This window comes from Perognathus longimembris, chromosome 13 (assembly GCF_023159225.1).
Source record: "Perognathus longimembris pacificus isolate PPM17 chromosome 13, ASM2315922v1, whole genome shotgun sequence".
In the NCBI taxonomy this organism is placed as follows: Eukaryota; Metazoa; Chordata; class Mammalia; order Rodentia; family Heteromyidae; genus Perognathus; species Perognathus longimembris.
The window spans coordinates 10819389-10832578 of NC_063173.1; positions in this window are offsets into that span (position 1 = coordinate 10819389).

The window sequence follows — 13190 nt, forward strand, 5'->3', positions numbered from 1 at the left end:
AGCAGCCATGCAGCCTGTCCTGTGGGCTCAGCCCGCTGAGATCCCTGGAAAGCAGCTGCGTGCAGCCCTTGTCCATTCTCCTGTAGCAGCTAGCAGTGAGGCCCCATGCCTGTGCCACCCCACACCACACACACCCTGTACTTAAAGCCAAGTACAGTCACTATGCCCAGAGCTGCCAGGAAACGTGCCCCACCAAAGAGAACTACATCCCAGCTGATAGCCAAATCATGTGACCCCTGCAGCAGCCTAGGTCAGTGATAGAACACCGGGACAGACACCTCTTATGCTGACTACAGATGAAGAGGCAGACCATCAGGGTGGTGGGAATGTGTGTGGGAGGAGCCTGTTCACCTCCTGGAAGCCAGTAAGCAGACCAACAGAGATGGCCGGAGGGGTGGAGAAAGAAAGACAGACAGACAGACAGAGACACTAACACAGAGATAAAGTCTGTCATTGCTGGATTCCTCCTTCCACTTTTGTTCGGGGACCCTGGCCTACTGGATCTTGCCACTCATATTAAGGGAAGCTCTTTACCCACCTTATTTGTTTGTCCCATCAAATACCTTCACAGATATCCCACTGTGTTTTATTAAAAAATTCTCCTAGATGTCTCTCAACCCAATTGATTTGGCAATCAAGATTAACCACCACATATATGGAAACAAAAAGCTGATCTCACAGAAGTTGAGAGTAGATTAGTGGTTACCAAAGCTGGAAAATAATATAGAGGAGGAGATAGGAAAAGGATGGTCAATAGATACAGGGTACAGTTGGACAGGAAGAACGACTTCTAGTGTCCTACAGCACTGTAAAATAGCAATGGCTGGACTGGGTGTGATGGTATCTATCTGGAATTTAAGCACTTTAGCAGCCAAAAAGTTTGAGACCAGCCTGAGCTACATGACAAGATCTACCAACCTGGACTACACAGAAAGACCTTGTCTCAAAAAAAAAAAAAATCAAATGTGGTACATATACACAATGGAATTCTATGCCTCTATCAGAAAGAATGACATTGCCCCATTGGTAAGGAAATGGAAGGACTTGGAAAAAATTATACTAAGTGAGCCAAACCCAAATAAACATGGATTCATAGGGAATAATTAGTACAGTCTTAGGCTAGACACAGCAGAAGATCACAAGAGCCCAATAGATATGCCCTTATGAACACATAAGATGATACTAAGTGAAATGAACTCCATGTTATGGAAACAAGTGTTATATCATTGTTGTAATTATTTTCAACATGCCATGTGAAACCGTAGCTTGTTTTTGTTTCTCACATATTCCCTTCCTGTGGTTTTACCCCAACTATCACTGTATCTCATTGAGTATCTTATATACTGTATCTACTGGTATTAGAACTAGGGAAGGGAAAGGGAATATCAAAATCGACAAAGGATAAAAAGACAAACAATTCCAAAAGCAATACTTACAAAACCACTTAGTGTAAACCAACTGTACAACTCATAAGGGGGAGAGGGAAAAAAGGAGGGAGGCGGCAGGGGAAAACTGAGGGAGGAGTTAACAAGTTGAACGAGAAATGTACTCACTGCCTTATGTATGAAACTGTAACCCCTCAGTACATCACTTTGACAATAAAAAAGTAAACACTTAAATAAAAAATCAAGAATAATAACAAGGCCTTGAGTTCAAAGCACAATAGTGCCAAAAATGTACTAGAATCAGAATTTGAACTCAAAGCCCAATTGTCCAACTCGAATGAGGAGGAATGTTGGGGGACAAAGCTTATGAAAACAGTATAGGCTCCACTCTGGCTTTAGGTTGGACACTGCTTACCTTGAGGAAAAGGGGGAGAGAACCAACCAAAGGTACTAAAAAGCACAGTTCACTTACACCCCAAAAGACACTATCAATAATTTGTGCATGAGAAGGAAAAGGCCCAAGTTATCTGTGGACAGCTTTGTAACAAATCCTCAAGAGGAAATATATCAGCTTGTGGCCTTCAAAGGCCTGTCAAATACCTGGCCCTTTTCCGGTTTGTTTCTTCTGAAGATTGCACATACATGTGATGTGTTTTTGTCCTTAGGTCACTAAGCTGAATTCTATGTTCTCTATCATTTCATTTTCTCTTTTATACCTCTGTTTCCAGATGTGAGAAGACCAAAGTTACTCATACAGAATTGAAGCTTTACTCAATAGGTTTTTACTATGAAGAAAGAGATAAACCTCTCTCCTTCCCCTCCACCCCCAGCAGAACCATTTTGAACTCAGGGCCTTGCGTTTGTTTGCCAGGCAAGAGCTCTACCCCTTGAGACGCACACCTAGCCATTGTTTTTCTTTTCTAATAGATATTTAATTGTTTCAATAGAAAGAATAAACTGTAAATAACATCAAAACTTGTCCAATGAAGTTTCATGTACTTGTCACTTAGCTTTGCTTCATTTATACTCTACCTGCTTTCCCTATTTCTAGTTCCTATCTTGAATGTTTTGAGGAAAATCTAAGTTTTCATATTATTTTATTAAAAATACTTTTAAGAATTTTTATTAGAGGTTTCCTTCCCACGTCTACTCTTTCTTGGGTGCTTGGGATCAAACCTAGGATTCCATTCATGCTGGGCAAGAAGTATTGAGTACTTACTTAAAAAGAAAATCTATAGTGAGTTGGGCACCAGTGGCTCATGTCTATAATCCAAGCTAATGAGGAGGCTGAGATCTGAGGATTGTGGTTTGAAGCCAGCCCTGGCATGAAAGTCGGTGAGACTCCTATTGTTACGCCAAGTCGCGAAACAACCACTAAGAAGGCCACCGAGACTCAGACATTCCAAAATGCAAAAGCAAGGCTTTATTCAGGCGGGCTGCAACTCGGGCCTCGTCCTACCCACCGACACAGCTGAGGTTAGGAGGAAACCCCGAGCTGCGATTGCACAGGGCTTATAAAGGCAAAAAACAAAGTTACAGCCATCAGGTGTTCAAGCAAGCAAGATTAGGACACAGGTACAAATCTGATTGGCTCAGGGCTCGAGGCATTCTGGGGGCGGTTAGAGTTCTTGACCAGCTGAGCCCTAATAAGCTTGCCCTGGGTTTGCTCATAGTTTAAACAGACAACAAAACGGGGGCTGCCTGAAAATGGGGTTTACTTTAACTCTTCATTCCCCCCTTCACTATCTCCAATTAAACACCGAAAAAAAGTGGAAGCTCAAGTGGTAGAGTGCTGAATGGAGCACAAAGCTCAGAGATAGTGACCAGAACCCGTATTCAAGCCCTAGGACCAGCACAACAAAAACAACAACAACACATCTATAATGATGTTGTAGCACATGCCTGTAATCATGGCTACTCAAAAGGTAAAGACAGGGTAGGCATAAACAAACAATAGAGGCCAACCTGGACAAAAGTTAGCAAGACCTCTCTAAAACAAGCCAGACACAGTGGCACATGCCTGTGATCCCTAGCTATTCAGGAGGCAGAGATATGTGGATCTGGGTCTGCCAGTATAAAGTTGGTGTAAGACTCGATGTGAAAAACAAACTAAAAGCAAAAGGATTAGGGAGATGGCTCAAGTAGTATAGAGTATTTGACAAGCAAGTTGAAGCCTTGAAGACTGATTCCCGGTACTAAAACAAAACACATAATGAAATCCCATTATCACACTTGAAATTAATGGTAATTCATTTATATCATTGAATATTCTGTCATTGTTCAAATTTTCCCAGATGTCTATTTCTTCACATCAGGATCAAATGAGATCCTGATTGCATTTGATTGGCATATGCCAGTCCTGGGGTTTGAACTCAGGGCCTGGGCTCTGTCCCTGAGCTTCTTTGGCTCAAGGCTAGTGCTCTACCACGTGAACCACAGAGATACTTGCAGCCTTTTCTGAGAAAAGACTGAGGAAGCTGAGATCTGAGGATATGGTTTGATTGTCCCTTTTTCTTCCTGTTAATTTGTCTTAAAAGAAAAGAAGATAAAAGAGAAGAGAGAAGAAGGGAAGGAAAGGGAATGGGAGGAAAAGAAATTTTAAAACTTATGTCAAAAAATTAGATTTTCAGAAATAATGGTCAATGAAAAAATGCAAAATATCAGAAGGCATGGAAACTTTTTTTCATTTAATATGAATAAAAATGGATCCACAGACCAAATCATTTTGTAAAACATAAGGACATTGAATCTTACTTCAGTAATAAATCAAGAAAAATAAAAGAGGGGAAATTGGGAGGAAATAAATTAAAGTACAAAGTTAATTATGACACTAAATCAATTTGACAAAATTTTACTCCATATTTTCCTCATGAAAATTCACCATTGACCTAATTCTGGTGAAATTCTTTTCATTCAGCATGTCCTCAGGATCGAAAGAATGGTGTCAAAAAGTGTCAGCACTGAAATAATAATGTCACAATTCCCAACACTTGTTTGTGGGATACCTAGTGAACATACCCCATAGGATTAGAGTGTCTGGAGACAAAGACTGGAATCACTGACTTGAAAAATCAAAGTCAATTCAGCCATAATGGAAGCCATAGGAGCATATTAGATCACCAGGACAAAGGTGAAGTTTAAGAAAAGGGCTTCCTGGTTAGGGGCATGGATCACATGGTAGAGCATCAGCCAATCAGCAGAAGTCGGTGTCAGATAGTGAGTTCGAGTCCTGGTCTTGGACAAAAAAGAAAGAAAGAAGAAAGGGAAGGAGGGAGGGGGGAGAAAAGAAAGAGGCTTCAAAGCTGGATGTTGTGACACACATCTATAATTCCAGCACTTATAAGGCAGAGGCAGGAAGATGAGTTGGAGGACAACCAGGAGTACTGAGACCCTGTATGAAAAGTTAACACTTTCAAAACATTTGAAATAAAGAGACAAAAAAAAAGGGGGGGCTTCCAAATGAACTAAAAAATATGATTTAAGTAATATATAGATGGAAGAAATTCAAGGAATGAAAACAGAAAAGAGTGGCCACAGTGCAGGAAGAAAGTTATAGAGGCTGTGGTGTGTCCTGACAGCTTGAAAATGCACCTCACAGGCTTTCAGCTCCAGGGAAGGGAGAGGACCAGGGCTCCCCTGTGAGCCTGAAAACCAGTGCTGGGTGCGCCACTTAACCAGGCTAGGCCATGATCTAGGTGAAAGGAAAATTAACTTTATAGGACCTAAATTATAGCTTCTAAGGCAGTTACTTTGCTAAACTCTTAATGATGTGAGTTTGTAGAATATCTAGCTCTGGAACCATGCCCTCTTTCTCTGATGGTAGTTCTACTAATTATTTGCCAAATATCTTTTCTTGCTCAAGGCAACAGGTCAAGACAAAAATTTGATTTCTTAAGAGTAGCCATCTGGGGGCTGGGAATGTGGTTTAGTGGTAGAGTGCTTGCCTAACATGCATGAAGCCCTGGGTTCAATTCCTAAGCACCACATACACAGAAAAAGCCAGAAGTGGTGGTGTGACTCAAGTGGTAGAGTACTAGGCTTGAGCAAAAAGAAGCCAGGGACAGTGCTCAGGCCCTGAATCCAAGCCCCAAGACTGGCAAAAAAAATAAATAAATAAAAATAAAAATAACCATATGGCCCCAAGCTGGTCAATGAGATGTATTCGACAGTATATGAGGACCTTATGGGAAAACAGTTAAAAGGAGGTTGGCAGGACAAATTCTTTGCCCTTCACCCTGTTCTTGCCTCAGATTCAGACATAATGGTGAGGATAGCCTAGTCATTTATTGAGAGATAACATCAGTCAGAGGATAAAGGAAGAGTGAGGCACTGATGACTTTTTTTTTTTAACATTTGCATATGCGCCACTTTCCATAGCATTCCTTATTCAGAGAAGAAAAATGCAACTCTATTGGTTGAGCCAAACTCTATTGGTTTGGTTTTAGTCACATGCAGCTGAATGCAACCCTAACTGACACATACATTTCAGTTCTAACCAAAGGTGGGTGAAAAAAGTAAAAATAAAGCTGGTGAGTATACAAAATTGATATAATATATATACAACTTATATATGTGTATTATGTGTGCATAATCACTTACTCAAATTTATAATTATGTATTTAAGTGTGGAATAACGTATTCAACCTATAAATATATATGTGTATCTAGTAACTTGTTGGTTTATTATAATATATAGTAACTAATACAATAGCTTATAGTTTACTTACAAGTTTTTGGACAATGAAGTCCACAGAAAATAATACCTTTTAGTCCCCCCACCCCTTACTAATGAATGTGTAGGTTGTTTTTTTTTTACCTCTGTTGCTTGTTCAGAATGAGACATTTTCTTCTAATCCTAGGAAATTTCCAGGATATATCAGACTTGAGGATATGTCATCATAAAACCATACTCTCTTACCAAGAGCTGGCTCCAATAAATTCAATTTCCCTTTGTCTTCAGTGGATTATATTATCTGCATAAGATATTAGAAAGGGCATCTTCAATTTCATCAGGAAATAAAACACTATTGTGAATATGAAACTTGACTACAGGCTCTGTTCTTTCACTGAATAAATAGAACAACATATATACAAAAGGATTGTAGAAAACCTAAGTACTGTATAAAATTACTCTTTCCACTACTGCATCTAGCATCCACAAGCACACATATTTTCAAAAAGAAGTGCATCAAAATTAGCATGAGCCATACAGAAAATAAAATACATATAAACTGGAGAAATATAAATTACTTCAGCCTCATGTTTCATTCCATGCCTTTAATCCCAGCTACTCTGGAGGCAAATACAAAAAGGTCGAGGTTGAAGGCCAGCCTAGACAAAAAAAGTTAGCAAGACATTATCTCCAAAATAAAAAAAACCAAGCCAGGAGTGGCTGTTCACATCTATAATACAAGCCACTCAGGAAGCAGAGGTAGGAGGAAGTTAGCATTTGACCTTATCTAAAAAACAAACTAAAGGGACTGGGTCATGATTCAAGTGATAGCATACTTGCTTAGTAAACATAAGGCCCTGAGTTCAATCTTCAGTTCTAAAAATAAGATAATGTATATTAATAAGTATATATTATGTAGTATATATGTGCTATATAATATATAGTATATTACATGCATACACATATATATGTAACGTCATGATTTTGTGGGGGGAGGGGTCAGTCCTGGGGCTTGAACTCAGGGCTTGGGCACTGTCCCTTGTTGGGGATTCATCTTGGCCTTAAGAGGGGAAGGGCGATGAGAGCGCTCCCGAGACGCCGCCCTTCCCCCAGCCCTGGGGCAGTGTGGAAGTGAGCCACACCTACCTCCTTCTGGGTCCGGAACCAGAAGGGGTAGCTTTGAGACCATCCCCCACCTTGCGCCAGCGAGCACATGTGCTCCCTTTTCGTGGGCTTTGCCCAGAGGGCGGTACTATGGAAAGTGACTTTAGCCCATGAGGGAGGTCCTTGGGAGCTGCTCTTGGACAGACAAGCTCGCCAGCCTATCACCAGCTCATGCTCAATCCTCGTCATCACTATATTACTGTGAGCCCCTCTCAAATAAACCGGATTGCTCTCCGAAGCATCTCCAAGATCTGTGTGCACCTGGCTTCCTTGGTGGGTAAGGAGGGAGGAAAAGGGGATCTCATTCGGCCATGTGCACTTTAGGCTTGCCCGTGTCCCTTCGCTCCACTTTGGCCACCCACGGGTCAGGCGCCCAGGGGAGAGAGTGAAAAGGGGAGCACTGATAAGGGAGTGAGCTTAGCATCCCCACACCAGGGGAGGTGAATCTAGCCCAGCAGTCCCTGAGCTTTTTCCCTCAAAGCTAATAATGATCTGCCACTTTGAACTACAGTGCCACTTACAACTTCATCATTTTTGAAGTTTAGAATCACACACACACACACACACACACACACACACGGTGCTCAAGGTAAAGAATTCTGGCCTACCAGTTTAATACCGGACATTAGTTTAATACTAATTTTAAAATTCATGACACAACAGTAGGAACACAATATAAAGTTGTTGAATGAATACATGAGAATTAGATATCTCTCTCTCTCTCTCCTTCTCTCTCTCTCCTTCTCTCTCTCTCATTTTTCTCCCTACAGTACTAGGTGTTCTTTTGGTTTGTTTGTTTTTTGGCCAATCCTGGGGCTTGAACTCAGGGCCTGGGCACTGTCCCTGGCTTCTTTTCGCTCAAGGCTAGCACTCTACCACTTGAGCCAGTGCCACTTCCGGTTTTTCTGTATATATGGTGCATGCTAGATAAGCATTCAACTACTAGGCCACACTCCCAGCCCAAGTACTAGGTTTTGAACTAAGGCACCATGCTTATTCAGCACCCTTGCTCAGCTGGCATTCTACCAGCTGTGCCCTGCCTGCAGCCCAACTTTTTGGGTTATTTAGAGATAGAGTTTCACAGACCTTTCTGCCCAAGCTGATTTTAAACATTGATCCTCTGGAGTAGCTAGGATTACAAGCATGAGCCACTAATGCCAAGCAAGAATTAGGTTTCTTTAGAAAGAATTGATTAGTAGATGGTAAAGAATTTAATTGATACCCCTTGTACAACTATTTAAAGATTATTTTAAAAAGTTAAACAAAAATGTTAAGGAAGAAAGCATCTCTTTTTCTTGTTGGTTTAGCTTCCCTTTCTTCCAGTAACAGAATCCCGCACTTCCTTTGAAAAACTGCTCCTCTTTCACTTCCCATTTTAAGTAACTTTTGTGGCATGATTCATTACATTATACCCTCCTCTCCATGGCCAAGCCTGCTCTGAAATTTATGCCCTCTGAACAAACATAAATGCAATCTTTTCTTTGGGGCTTGCTGGCTAGGATGATGTTTGCCTGGAGTTGTATGTGTAGTTATGACTGTCCTATTCTGAAATTAATTAGCAGAGACCAGGGAGAAATAGAAGTGGATCTGAAAGATGGAGACAAAGTCCTGTCAGGATCCAGCCACGCCTGAAGCTAGCTCTACCTCTGCCTTTCTCTAGTACCTAAGCAATTAAATTCAATTAATTTTTTTACTATGTATGAAAAGATATTTGAAAACATATTAGCATAAAATTTACCCTTTTAACCATTTTAAGTGTATAGTCCATTCAATACATTTGCACTGATGCAATTTTCTACTCAAGCTAGGATATGTTGGGTTTTTTTGTCATTTGTAATCAAAAGATACAGTAGGTTTATTTCAGTCTTTTTTATCAGGCATATATTTTAAAAACATTTTCTCAAAATTTGTAGCTTACCTAAAAATATTCTTTAGGCTATCTTTTGATAAACAGAAGTTTCTAATTTTAATGTCATAATTTGTTAATTTTATGTTTCCATGATTAATGGTTTCTCTATGCAAACAAACCTTAACCTATTTCCATGTTGCCAAGATATTTTATTTTGTTTTCTTCTAGAAGCTTTATAGCTTTAGCTTTTGTTTAGTTCAATGAGCAGTCTAAAATTAACTTTATATTTGGTGTTAGGTAGGGGTTTGGGTTGATTATTTTTCACGAGATGAATATTCACTTATTTCAATAGCACATGTTGAAGAAAATCTCCATTTCTCATTGACTTACTTTGATGCATTTATTTAAAAACCAAAGGACAGCTAGGCGCCAGTGGCTCACACCTGTAATCCAAGCTGCTGAGGAGGCTGAGATTTGAGGATGGTGGTTTGAAGACAGCCCAGGCAGAAGAGTTCCCATGAGACTCTTTTCTCCAATTAGCCACTCAAAAACCGGAAGTGAGGCTGTGGCTCACGTGGTAGACCACTAGCTTTGAGCACAAAGAGACTCGGGGACAGCACCCAGGCCCTGAGTTCAAGCCCCACAACTAACAAAAAAAAAAAGGAAAAGGAAAAGGAAAACCAGACTGAGTTCCCATTTCTGGGTTCTTTGGTCTATTCCATTCATCTGTATCTGTCTCTTCTAATGCTGGTACCACACACTCTTAATCATTGCAACTTATGTTTTGTTTTGTTTTGTTTTGCTGGTCCTCAGGCCTGTGTGCTGTCTGTGAGGTTTCTTGCACAAGGCTGGCACTCTACCACTTGAGCAATAGCTGCACTTCAGGCTTTTTTGAGGGCTTAATTGGAGTTAAGAGTCTCACAGACTTTCCTGTCCTGGCTGACTTCAAATCATGATTCTCAGACCTCAGCCTCCTGAGTAGTGAGGATTCCAGGTGTGAGCCACAGATGCCCTGCCCGCAGCAGCTTTATCCTAAGTTTTAAGGTCAGGGAGCATAAGTTCTCCAAAGTCATTCTTTTCCAAATGAGTGCAAACTAACTCAGCAGCTTCTTAGCTTATATTGTTCTATTATTAGATAAGAATGTCTTCCTGATAGATATCATTAGACTATTCTGTATTATTAAGTATTTAGTTGTAGATCCTGAAGTTACAAAAGGAGAATGTGTATTCTTTGTTACTCTTACTCAGCAACATTTCTTCCATGTCAGCATGATAAAAGGGACTTGTGTTTGCCATTTTGAGCTCTCAGTATTCAAATGTCCTTTTTATTTTGTTCCCATTATCAAATGGCATATCCTCTTCTGCTAATTCCTATGTACTCTCCAGTTTCAATCTGGGCTACTAAACAAAACCACTTATGTGTACATAAAAAACACATCAAACCGTTAGGAATACATTTAAGATCTTTATGACCTCTACCCTAACATCTATATAACATTTCTTTTTTTTTCTTCTTTTTTTTTTTTTTTTGCCAATCCTGGGCCTTGGACTCAGGGCCTGAGCACTGTCCCTGGCTTCCCTTTGCTCAAGGCTAGCACTCTGCTACTTGAGCTACAGCGCCACTTCTGGCCATTTTCTATATATGTGGTGCTGAGGAATCGAACCCAGGGCTTCATGTATACAAGGCAAGCACTCTTGCCACTAGACCATATTCCCAGCCCATCTATATAACAAGATATGAAGAATATTTTTAAAATAGAAAGATACAACATTTTTATGAATTGGGAAACTCAACATTTTAAAGATATTATCTCTTAAGATCTTGAGGATTTCACATAATACCAATAACAATCCCAGCAATTTCACCCAGCTGATTCTAAAATTCGTATGGAAATTGAAAAGACTCTGAAAACCCAAATAGCCTTGAAAAAGAATCACAAAGTGAGAGAACTTAGGCTACCTGGGTGTAAGACATACCAAGCTCAGCGATGGCCTTCTCTTGGACACCTTCCACAGCCCTTACAGTCTGCATTACGTGCTCCTCCTCTGTTCTCCCCAGGATGCCGACAGTCTTGAAGCTCTTTATCACAGTATACTTCAATAATATGTTATTTGTCTGCTAAAAAGCTTCATTAAGACAAGGACCAGGCTTTTCTATCTCATTACCCTGAAATCCAAAATACCTAGACCATGCAAGTATTCACTGCATGGAGTTAAATTTTAATAATTTTTGTAAAAGAATATTTAAAAGCTATGTGTAATAACTTCACCCCCCCAAAAAAAGAAATGTTAAAAAAAAGAAATGTACTTGCCTTATATATGAAATTGTAACCCCTCTGTACTTTACTTTGACAATAAAGAAGGAAAAAAGAAACCAAAGAAATGAGCTCCAAGATTAGAAACAAAGACAAAAGAATATTTAAAAGCAAACTCAAGATGGCCCATCCTCTGCCTGAGAACTATTTATTCAGGAAAACAGGATTGATTTATTGTATTTCTTTCTTTCTTTTTTTTTTTTTTTTGGCAGTCCTGGGCTTGAACTCAGGGCCTGAGCACTGTCTCTGGCTTCTTTTTGCCCCAAACTAGCACTCTACCACTTAAGCTACAGCACCACTTCTGGCTTTTTCTGTTTATGTGGTGCTGAGGAATTGAACCCAGGGCTTAATGCATGCTAGGCAAGCACTCTACCGCTAAGCCACATTCCCAGCCCTAGATTTTATTTTTTGAGTAGTTGTACAAAGGAGTTACAATTCAGAAGTTAGACTATGAGTATAATGCATCTCGATCAATGTTATTCCTACCAATACTCTCCCCACTTTTCCAAACTCATCTATACTTGATTTTAAAAGAAAAACAGTAATATTACTGTGAGAGTACTAAAAAGATCATGTAATTTGATTCACATTAAATCAGTTCAATCCTCAGAAATCAAATCCCCTAAACATTTGTAGTTTATTGCCCAGTAATTGTACTCTCAAAAATTTTAATGTATGGAATAATATAGAGCAAAAATGGTTTTATGGAACTAGAGGCCTGGCCCAAGTGGGAAAGCACCAACCTTGAGTGAAAATGCCAATTGAGAACACAAGGTCCTGAGTTCAAGTCCCAGTACTTGTACAAAAATAGCTTTATGAACAAAGGTATTCATTGTTGTCATTTATTACAAAGGAAAATACGGACAAGTTAGGAGTCTTACAAAATAAAGGTCATCAAAACAGAGTAGATCCACTTAATATATTTTTCAGTCTAAATCAGATGATTATCAGGGTATGGTATTTCCTGAAATAATGCTAGATTATTTGCACCAACCATCTTGCTAAAACTAAATAACAAAGCTCAATAAGATTTAAACTTCTTGGGCTGGGAATGTGGCTTAGTGGTAGAGTGCTTGCCTAGCATGCATGAAGCCCTGGGTTCAATTCCTCAGCACACACAAACAGCAAAGGCCAGAAGTGGCACTATGGCTCAAGTGGCAGAGTGCTAGCCTTGAGCAAAAATCCAGGGACAGTGCTCAGGCCCTGAGTCCAAGCCCCAGGACTGGCAAACAACAAAATTTAAACTTCTTTTAAGTTACAGAAGAGCAACAAAAAGCCAATAAGAAATTTCCAGACTAAAGTGAAAAGGTTATCCCAGAGAGGTAAAAAACTACAAATTGTTTTTGCTCTGAAAGCATTTACCAACCTCATCAAGTAAGATAGAAAACAAAGCCTACACTTCATGCAAAGTTGGCAGGAATATTTTCTTTCAGAATGCTTGGACCCCAAGGAGTTACACAGAACTTACCTACAGACTCCAGGGACTTTCAAGACTTAAATTAGTTGAAGTCCCAGGCATCTAACCAATCTCCAGAGAAAACAACTTTCATTGCAGGTCTAAATTGATTCCTATAAATGTATTTTCAAATATAATGTTCCACATACATACTAACACGTTCATACACCAAATACGAGGCTCATAAGAAAATGGGATATTTGTGAACAAGATCTAACAAAAAACAACAGATTAAATCAACCCAAATGGTTTCAGAGGCTCATGCCTGTAATCCTCACAGCTTGGGAGCCAGAAATCAGGAAAGATAAAAGTTTGAGGTCAGCCCTATCAAGAAGTATCCAAGACCTCA